The 11,309-nt window shown below is 40.0% G+C and overlaps 1 pseudogene; it reads left to right on the plus strand.

Moving 5' to 3' along the window:
* The first annotated feature begins 3,047 nt into the window (after positions 1-3,047).
* On the plus strand, positions 3,048-3,551 carry LOC122469247 (annotated as a pseudogene).
* The last annotated feature ends 7,758 nt before the right edge of the window (positions 3,552-11,309 follow it).

Below are 11,309 nucleotides of genomic sequence, written 5' to 3' on the forward strand. Positions count from 1 at the left end.
TGGCCGGTGTTCCAAGGGGATCAAGGCCTGCCATCCGGAAAGTATTCCTTACAAGGAAGATGCTCTGGGTTGGCCACCCCCAGAGCCCCTGACCTTGAACAATTTGTTCTTCTGCACATTCCGCTTGATGGGAATATAGAGGGAGGATGGACTCTCTATATTCCCAAGATAGTGATTAACGGGGGTATTTAGGATGTGCTTGTCCAAAGTAGCTGTCAGGCACGTGCCACACAAGCATTATCTTCTCTCAGCAGAGGGGCCTGTACCTTTATAAATGAGGGAAACTGACATGCAGAAGGGAGAAATACAGAATCATATGCAGGCTTGATCAGCAAGGGACACAAGTGGCCCTTGCAGTAAGCACATGACAGGACAGGACAAAGAGAGTGCCATTCAAATACCTGAGCGCTGGGCCCATGGTGGTCCAGCTCAGTCAGCTACTTGGTCTCTGTGAAGTCCTCTGGGGACTGGAGTGACAGAGACAGCTGATTGAGGTTGAATTAGGTATTGTGTTTTCCTTGTCCCTAATTCATCTCTAATCAAATCTTGGCCAATTAAGATTCTCCCTGCTCACTCCTAGTTGAAGGCAACCTAGTGAGCCACATTTTTAGTCCTTGTCCTTAGTCCTGAGATTATTGGCTCTAAGAGCATCCATGGAATGAGTCGTGCCCTGGAAATAATCCTCAGGGGAACTCAGCGAGATTGCCAAGGCAGTTAGTTGCAGGTGACCTGTGATTAAGAAAAGTGCCTGAAAATTAATGGGCCACTGATTTCAGGTCATTCTTGGGATCCTAGAATCATTCAATCGATTAAATAGTTACTAGCCAAGGGCTGGCAGTAGTAAGACCTCTATGTTTACCAGATGGTATGGTAGAGGATTAGGAACCAGTGTCCTAGAATAAAGGCCCTTGCTCATGTCTCCTCCTCCTTTGTGGGTAAAGATCACAGAGGTACCTTAAGCGTCATAGAGTGATTTGTTCTATTGCACCCTTGTTAATATTTCTGGGATGAAATAAGTATGTGTTACCTCTAATTGGGATGTGTATGGATGTACCTCTATGTTCATGTTTATATATGAAAGCTAAACTCCTATAATATAAAGCGCTTTCCAAGAAATACCATATTTGTGTATGCAACATGATGACTCTTAGGTTCATTCTGAGCATATATGTCCACTTATTTTCTTAACAGCAAAGCATAACTTCCACCCAATCTTCAGCCTACAGAATGAGAATCTTAAGACTTTAGGTATTCTCCTTACCCGGAAAGAATATACACCAAATGAGTGGGGAAAGAGAAGCAAGGTGTGGGAAGAACTCACTGATTTCTACAGAACCTCAAAAGGCCTTTGTTCAGGGGGCGTGTGGGTGGCTCAGTCGGTTAGGCGGCCGACTTCAGCTCAGGTCATGATCTCACAGTCTGTGAGTTCGAGGCCTGCGTCAGGCTCTGCGCTAACAGCTCAGAGCCTGGAGACTGTTTTGGATTCTGTCTCCCTCTCTCTCTGCCCCTCCCCTGCTCACGCTCTGTCTCTCTCTGTCTCAAAAATAAATAAAAACATTAAAAAAAATTTTTTTTAAAGGTCTTTGTTTAAGCCGAAGCAGGATTCAAGTCGGCACTCCCGATCTTTGAATTAATTGTTTGTCCATCCCTGAAAGGTGCTTTGCACGTTTTCGGTACTACAAGGAAAGATTTCTTCATGCCTCCGGAGTCCAGCACCATGCTTATCCTGCCAATCTTTCTGCACTTATTTCCTCCTCCACTTCATCACCTTCTTGGTACTTGAAACTGCTAAACTCGTTTATTTTTTCCAACCGCCATTCCAGTCTCAGAAATTTCCTCCAACCACCCTCTTCCCATGCACGGAGAAACCTGTGTCTTGTGTTCCATCAAATATTCTTGTAATTTTGCAGGAGGGCTAGGGATAGGATGAAGGGAGTTGTTATTTGCATACAAATAGAACTGGGGTTTAGCCTTTGAGACTACTAAACAAGCTTTGAGTACCTTGAAGGGTTTAAAAAAAAGAAAAAAAAAGAAAAAGAAAAAGAAAAATCAAGGCACATAGGACCTGTTAATCCAGAGTTTCTTAATCCTGGCCCACAGACTCTTCCTCTTCGGTGGTTAATGAATGGGCTTCCAGGAATCTGTGGGGCCCCTGTAATTGGAAACCACAAACCAAGTATAAATGAGTGGGGAACAGTTTCATTTATGTTCAAAGGATTTTGTGATCCCAGAGGATCCTATAGTTAGACCCACAGCAAAAAAAAAAAAAAAAAAAAAGAAAAGAAAAAAAAATCAGCAAACTAGAATGGCTAGAGGTTTGGGGTTTCAATCACTGTCTAGATTTCTGCTTTTCTCATAGAATGAATGCCACTTAACATTGAAAGAGACCATAATGGTCACTTAGTCCGACTTCTGCACACTACCCAGATTTCACTACTGTTCCCTATTCTCTACTGCCACAGATTCAGACACAGTTTTAGCTTAAAGGATTTCCTAGACTGAGATCCAGAAATTCAGCGGCAGCAACATCTATTGTTGGACAGTTTTCAGGTATTCCTTACTTGCGTTCAGCAAAGTCAACCCTTAAGGATTGGAACAATAGAGATACTGCATTTTCTCTCTAATAACTGAGTATGGGTATCCCCTGCTTTCCAAAAGTTTGATTTATACCACTTTGCTATTAGAAAGACCTACCTGTTTACACTGAGAAAGCTGGGAAGGATTTTCCCTGTTAGAGATAAAGGCAAAAAGGAAAAGTAGCAGTCATCATTTGTTTTGTAATGAGCCACATTGTAGAGGCAGAGCACATCCTGGGCAGTGAGAGCGGCCCCACTAAGCTCCTTCCCCCAACTACACTCAGCATCTCAGCATCCAGCCGCCATAGTTTTGAACTGTGTCTGTGAACATCTGGGCTTATCTTGATTTATTTTGTGCATCTGTTAGATGTGTCCTAAGGTATTAGAGAAGCTTAAGAGAGGTGATTTTTGGGGTCTGGGAAACACACATTTTTCCATTTGGTGCATCATTTCCTAGAGGCATGGGATGGAATGGCCAGCAGCCTGCAGAGCAACAGGCCTAAGTTTTATTGTGACCCTGCATCACATACTTCACCCACATCTCTCCATCTGTGAGAAAGGCACACCGCACAAAGTGGTAGCAAACACAAAGAGAATGTGAACGACTACCAGAAACAGACAGAAGAGTAGGCTCAGAGTCTGACCTGACCAAACAACCACAGCATTTCAAAAAGGAAAGATCCCTTCTACTCCCTTCTCTCTTCTTCCTCCTGCAGGGGCAATGAGCCCACCACCCCCAGTGTCCCTGTCCTCCTCACCCTGGTATGATACCAGCACCTCCCATGGGGAGCCCTTCCGTGATGCCAGTGATGGGCCCTCCTTCTCCTGTGATGATGCCAGGGGGCCCTGCTTCTGGAATGAGGGGCACCTATGGGAGGCCATGTGCCAATGACTCCTGGCATCCCAGTGATGAGACCTCCCGCCGGTCCCGTGATGGTGCCCACTCTGCCGGGAATGACTCAACAAGACACATAAGGAGAGACAGGAACATCTTTAATCCATTTTACTTCACCAGGAGATCATGGTGCTGTGACTCTGTTTTCTAACACCCTGACAGGGAAGTCTTGCTCCCCCTTCCTATCAAAGAGAGAATAGTTTTGGCAAGGAAGTAGTGGGACAGGAAAAAAAAAAAAAAAAAAAAAAAAAAGCAACTTGTATTTGTATTGTGAAATATGAAAACCACACATTCAACTGTCTTAGTCACAAAATTTTTTTTTCCCATGTAAATGAATGTTACTTGCTTCTTCAGTTTACGCCATTTGGGGTTAGGAAAGTTTTTATGGTAATGCTGTATTTCTGGATAGCAGGAGAAACCCATGATTCTATTTTTTTTTACTGATAAGATTTAGGCACTTAACTGGAGTTACTATTTTCCCCAAATTCTCGGTCCTGCGGGCTGTCTTTCGCGTTCTTCCAACAGTTTCTTACTTCTCTCCACTGTCACGACCACCGCCCTAGTTCAAGTTACCTTTTTATCTCTGGCCTTCGCCCCAGTGAAAGTGTTGGCTCATGTTGATCTCTCTGCTTCTTCCCTGTTCTTCTCTGTTCCATTCTCCACATAGCAATATGGTATGTTAATCAAAACGTGAGACTTTCCGCTTTTAGGTCAATCCATAGCTCTCCCTGATTCCTAGATTCACACAAGAATCTAAACTCCAACGCCCCCCTGAAGGATCTGGCCCAGAATTACCACGCTCACTTTTTTCCATCACAGCACCTCCAGGGGCCACCTTCCCACATTAATTCTTGTCTTATTTACCAGGCGTCCCACTTTTCACTGCTCTTCTAAATGACTAAATGACATGTCCTCAGTGAGGCCTCCCATTTGGTCTACAACACCCTCCCCCACACCCATAAGTTATAATGTAAACCTCATATTTATTACCTTCATTTATTTCTCATCATTTTATGCACATTTTTTTTTTCTATTCCTTGTCGTGTTTTTGTTTTTGTTTTTTTGACCTCAGGTGCAGAGGTTTAAATTCAACACTTTTCTCAGACTTCCCGTTGTTTGATTCAGTTAATTCTCAATACCTTCCCTGCCATCTCTCTGCTCCCAGCACCCTTCCTTCACCCTTGTATTTTATGTGACCTTCTTATATTTAATTAAAGTAAGTGTTACTTAATTGAAGCAATTTGTGACCTTTGTAAAATGTGTGTTAATTAACATAAGGAAATAGGAGTTGTCTCGGTTTAATGTCTTAACCTGCTTCAGCACCATTTTTAAAAATTTTAACATCTAGAAAAATACATTTGAGGGGTGCCCAGGGGGCTCAGTCAGTTAAGTGTCGGACTTCAGGTCATGATCTTGCGGTTCACGAGTTCGGGCTCTGTGCTGACAGCTCGGAGCCTGGAGCCTGCTTCAGATTCTGTGTCTCCTTCTCTCTCTTCCCCTCCCCCACTCACACTCTGTCTCTCTCTGTCACTCTCTCTCTCTCTCTCAAAAATAAATAAACATTAAAAAGATGTTTTTTAAATCTACTCAAATTACTATGAGTACGCCTACTTTGTTTCTAATGGTTGAACCATGTTTTCGAGTTTGTTCTCACCCCATTTGACTTTTGTGGTATCCGGTAATGGACACTTAGGTCGCCTCTAATTCTCCACATCGTAAACAACACCCCAATGAACATCCTCATGCAGGTCCCTCTGTGGGCCTCCGTGTCTCTGATATGGTCACCCTGGGTAATGGGGTGTATTTACCTTGAACTTGATTAAGCACCACCATAATTACAGTCCCAGGCCAACCTCCAGTCAGTAATGTCTAAGGTTATCTACGTCTGCAAGCTTCTGCCAACATTAACTCTCGATTTTCGCAAATCTCATGGGTACAAAGTGGTATCTGATTGTTTGGATGTGTTTTTCTGCCATTTCTAATAAGTTTGAGCATCCTTTTATATGCAGGGCCATGATGTTTGAATGGACACTATGTACAAAGAGTGCCCAAGCTAGAATGTGAGTGGGAGCTGAGATCCAAGCCATGCTCTGCGTGCCCTGGTAGGGAACTAGAGCTGTCCTCAGAAAGGGCTGACATTTGATAATTTTCACCAAAGCAACGTATGGGCTAGCACTAGTCCAGATCCCGTACTTATTAGTCACTTAGGTTTCACATTCTGGGAATTCCTTGCTCATATCCTCTCCCCCCATTACGTTGAAGGTCTTGTAATTTCTTGTTCATTTTTAGTCATTACTTGTGTATTATAATCCCTTTTTGGTTTCAGACATTGTACATTTCTTCTACAATTCTGTCAACGGTCGAATTTGTCTATGACATTCTTCTTTTAACAGAACTTCTGAAGTTTGACACAATCAAAAAACAGTTTTTCTTGTCATGTCTTTAAATTGTAGGATTTTGCTTTAATCCTTCCCCGACTTCAATTCACAAGTGTATTTTCCTGCATTGTTTTGTGTTAACTTGATAGTGTTGCATTTCACGTTTAGATATTTAATCTTTGGTGGGATCTGCCTTTGACTGTGATGTAAGGTAATCTGATTTTAATTTTCTCCACATTCGAGGACCCCTTTTCTCTACAACATTTGTTAAGCAGTCCATTTTTTTCTTACTAAGTTATAGTGCTGTTTTTATCACATAATTAGTCATCTCTGAACTCGCTGGTCTATTTGTTCATACTCATGTCCATGCTTATGCCAGAACCTCACTGTTTTATTACTTTACTTTGTATATGTCTTTATAAACAAGTCTTCGTTTTTGCTCCATTTGTTCAAAATTGCAGTTTTCATGAAATTTTCCCAAGAAAATTTTAGAATATGATGTAGGAAGTTCCTCAAAATACCCAGCTGGAATTTTAATTAAGACTTCACTGAATTTAAAGAGTATTTGGGAAGAAAATTAACCTGTTTACATTCCGAAGTCTAAAAGAAGAGATTCTCTCCATGACAGATTTTTTTTTTGTTTTCTTTTAACAGATACCTAATTATTTCTTAAATGAAATATCATGTATTTATTGTTAATACACAGATATCTTATAGTTTGCTAGCAATTGTGAATGCTATTTTATTTTATTTTTTTTTATTTTTTTATTTTTTTTTTTTTAATTTTTTTTTTTTTCTCAACGTTTATTTATTTTTGGGACAGAAAGAGACAGAGCATGAACGGGGGAGGGTCAGAGAGAGAGGGAGACACAGAATCAGAAACAGGCTCCAGGCTCTGAGCCATCAGCCCAGAGCCTGACGCGGGGCTCGAACTCCCGGACCGCGAGATCGTGACCTGGCTGAAGTCGGACGCTTAACCGACTGCGCCACCCAGGCGCCCCTATTTTTTTTATTTTAATATTGAGCTAATTTGTCGTTGAAGAAGAATAGTCTTCATTTTGGAATTTTACATTATGTCTGTCAATATCATGAAATTATCTTATAGATTGTAATAATTGGCATATTAATTCTATTGGTTATTCTAGGTAGACTACCATATTATTTGCAACAAGAAAAGATTTATTTCACTCCTATAAATTCTTACATTTCTTCTGTTTCTTTTCTTACAAATTTGATCAGAATTATTGTACTATGTGAAGCAGTGGTTAGTGGTAGTGATAATGTGCATCCTTGTCTCAGATCTATAGATATGTGACTAAGTATAAAATCTGTTGTAAGTTCGAGTATATATAGCTTTTACTAAGCTCGGGAAGCATTCTATTCCTAGTTCCAAAATTATTTTAAATTATAAGTAAATTTTGCATTTAAAAGCTTTCTCTGCCTTTAATTTAAAAAAAATGTTTTAACTATATGGGAATTAAAATAAAAGAAAAAAAATTTTAATGCTTTTTAACTGTCTTTTGTGTAAACTGCCTTTTTTTTTTTTTTTATACAACAATAATAGATTTTCTGGTGCTGAACCATCCATGCATTCCTGACCCAAACTCTACTTTCATGATGCAATTTTTTGAATGTACTTTTGAATTTTTATTTCTATGCTTATTTTTATGTCTTCTTTTTATTTCGATCAATTTTAACAGAGGCCTATCTTATTAGTATTTCCAAATAATAGCCTTTTGGTTTTGTCTTCCAATGATCTTTGTCATTTATTTCTGCCCTTATTTTAAATATCTCCTTCTTATCTTCCTTGGGTTTATTCTATTGGTCTTTTTCAAAATTTTGAGTTAAATGTTTAGATTAAGTTGTTTTCCTTTTAAGCTCTTCTTTTTTCTGATAAATATATTTAAATATACAAATTGTCTACTCAGTACTATTTTAGCTGTGCCTCACAAATTTTGATGCAACATTTTAATTCAGTTCTAAGTATTTTATAATTTTTCTTAAACTAACTCAAGAGATTTTCTATTATGTTAGAGTCTGGACATAGAGTAGTTTTTTTTTTTTTTTTCTGTCCTTTTAAAGTTCATTTTTAATTTTGTTTTTAAAGTTTATTTCTTTTTGAAAGAGAGACAGATGGAGGGCCAGCAGGGGAGGGGCAGAGAGAGAGGGAAACACAGAATCTGAAACAGTCTCCAGGCTCTGAGCTGTCAGCACAGAGCCCAACATGGGGCTCGAACTCTGAAAGGTGAGATCATGAACTGGGATCAAGATGTGTAACTGACTGAGCCACCTAGGAGCCCCTCACTTTAAAGTTTTCTAATTGCGTTGCATTATGACTCCATGACCCAAGCTGCCAATGACCTCATCACCAGCATGTATACACATACACACCCAGAGAAATTTCTGACATAATTGCTCTCCGCAGAGAAATCCGAAAGAAGTTTGGGCTGTACTGTCTAAAGCATCACTATGCTTACAGTAGATGTTCAATAAATACTTACTAATGATTACACATAATATATATGTGTAATTTGAAGGATTAGAAATTAATGTGAGTGTATTTGCATCAGGTATTATTGAGTAATTATATCGATTTCTAAGCCATGGAGGAAAACCAGTGTCATTGCTTTAGTTATAACACATAAGGGTCAAATCTATCAAAGTGAATTATTAATTACTAATAGAATCATTATCTAGTTTGGCACCATCTAAATCTTTTACTTTGCCATTCCCCTTTTGTGGTTAACTCTGCAAATGCTTTTCCTTAGTACTTATGAGATGTTGCTTTTTAGTCATCTATACCTGCCTGGTACATAATTTAGTTTAATAATTATTTGTAATTGTTTATTGAATGAATGACAAAGTAGCCAAGAAATAAGAACTAGACTGTTCCACAATAAATCAGCCATTTTATCTTATTTTTTAAAATTTTTAAATGTTTTTACTTATTTTTGAGAGAGAGGGGGTGGGGAGGCACGAACAGGGCGAGGGGCAGAAAGAGAGGGAGGCACAGAATCCAAAGCAGGCTCCAGGCTCCGACCTGTCAGCCCAGAGCCCAATACAGGGCTTGAACCCATCAACAGTGAGATCACGACCTGAGCTAAAGTCAGACACTTAACAGACTGAGCCACCCAGGTGTCCCAGCAAGAAACCAGCCGTTTTAGCAGATGAGTACTGTGTCCCCTCTATAAACCCTAAGTCATTTCTGTTTCTCAGTATATCAGTCCTACCTACAGCCCACCTGTATCTCACTACCTGAGGCCTTCCTTTGACCACTGGAGTTCATTTTGCCTACACACGAGGCTGGCCAGAAGTTCCAGGGAATTAATCTTCCCCACCCCAGAAACAACTCTTAGCCAAGTATTTTGAAATTTATAAATACAATTTACATATAAATATTCCAGCTTTCTTCTCCCATGGGTAGGCTAACTCTGTGGTGCATGGTGCAAGGGAGGGTATAGCCTGGAAAGTTTTGTGAAGGCAGCACAGATAAAAGTGTCATCTGAGTCTTCAAGAAATAAACCAGATTTCTTACAAATGGTAATTAAAACCACGCTAAATTAGTATGCAGTTTAGACCTAAACTAAACTTTACTATAGGAGAAGTAGTAGAGGAAGGGAGTTTAAATGGGTCAGCTTTGAAGCCAGAACACGTGACTCTATCATTAACTAGCTGTGTGACCATAGACAAATTACTTAATCTCTCTGAGCCTTTTTTTAAAAATGCTTTTATTTATTTTTCAGAGAAAGTGAGCGAGAGCACAAGCAGGGGAGGGGCAGAGGGAGAAGGAGACACAGAATCAGAAGCAGGCTCCAGGCTCAGAGCTGTCAGCACAGAGCCCAATGCGGGGCTCAAACCCACAAACCATGAGATCATAACCTGAGCTGAAGTTGGATGGCTTAGCCTACTGAGCCACTCAGGTGCCCCTGAGTTTCGTTTTTGTTTTTGTTTTTTTTAACATTTATTTTTGAGAAAAAGAGACAGAGCATGAGCAGGGGAAGAACAGAGAGAGAGGGAGACACAGAATCGGAAGCAGGTTCCAGGCTCTGAGTTGTCAGCACAGATCCCAATGTGGGGATACAACTCATGAACTGTGAGATCATGATCTGAGCCAATGTTGGATGGTTGACTGACTGAGCCACCCAGGTGCCCCTTTTTTAATTTTTTAAAAGATTTTATTTTAAGTAATCTCTAAGCCCAACACAGGTCTCGAACTCACAACCCTGAGATCAAGAGTTGCATGCGTCATTGACTGAGCCAGCCAGGTGCCCCTGAACCTAGCATAACTTATCTATAAAATGTATATACTTTTTGAAAGAAATTATGAGGATTCGATGAGTGACTATGTGTAAAGCACTCAGAATGATCTGTGGGATAACTATGTACTCAATAAATTTAAGATTATTATTTCTGTTATGAAAGTAAGTTTTTGTTTTTCTACTCCAGTACAATGGTTTAATAAGCTTTTTGTTTTAAGGGCTAGAAAAGTACATGGGATAGCAGGCAAATGCCTAGAACCTTCACAATGGCTATAGTTGCCTGGCTTTTCCCTACAAGTGTGTGGTCACAGCTGGGGAGACTTGTTAATACAAATATATTTTCTTTGGACTCACTATAACCTCCTTTGGTAATCTTGAGCACTTTCGTGGCTTCAGTTATCATATATATATATACTTGACCACTCCCAATATGTAATTCTTCCACTCACTGAACTTCAGATTTGTAGAGCTAGCTGCTTAGTAGATATCTCTTGGAATCTCTAACCCAACAGATACAAAACTGAACCCATTATCACACATGCAGACTTTTCCCATTCACAAGTTCAATCTCAGATGTGAAGCAAGGCCTAAGGTTGATTCAGTTGACTAATTGGCTGGGCTGGTCCTTATTTCCCCATAAATCCATTACAAATTAGAAAGGATAGTCTTTACAAAATAAAGAAGAGCCATTCTTCAGTCAAGGATAAATAAAAAGCCATGCTTCCCATCTAGAATATTCAGTAAACTAGTTCAAGATATTCCCTACCATCTGCCTAGCCACCAAAGCCAAGAACTTGGAGGCCATCATAGATTTCTTCTCTTCCCTATCTCATTACCCACAGTCATTTTATCTTCTTATTTATTTTATTTTTGTTTTGAGAGAGAAAGCACAAGTGAGGGAGATGGGGAGAGGGGGAAAGGGAGACAGATTAAGAGTCAGAGGCTCAACCCACTGAGCCACCCAGGTGCCCCTCCCTCCATAGTCTTTTTATAATAAATCATTTTTAATCTATTAACAAATCTTCAAATACATGTTGTTTTTTTCTTTCCCCAATTTATCTTCTCAGCTTCAGGTGTTCATTCAACTTCCAAGCCAGTCTCTTGACCTTTGGCTTTGGTTCAAGTCCCTCCCCCACCTGGTTGCCTGATAACCTAATTGGAATGCAAATCTGATCAAGTTTCTACCCTTGACCAACTGGCT

The sequence above is a fragment of the Prionailurus bengalensis genome, chromosome B1 (assembly GCF_016509475.1).
Source record: "Prionailurus bengalensis isolate Pbe53 chromosome B1, Fcat_Pben_1.1_paternal_pri, whole genome shotgun sequence".
In the NCBI taxonomy this organism is placed as follows: domain Eukaryota; kingdom Metazoa; phylum Chordata; class Mammalia; order Carnivora; family Felidae; genus Prionailurus; species Prionailurus bengalensis.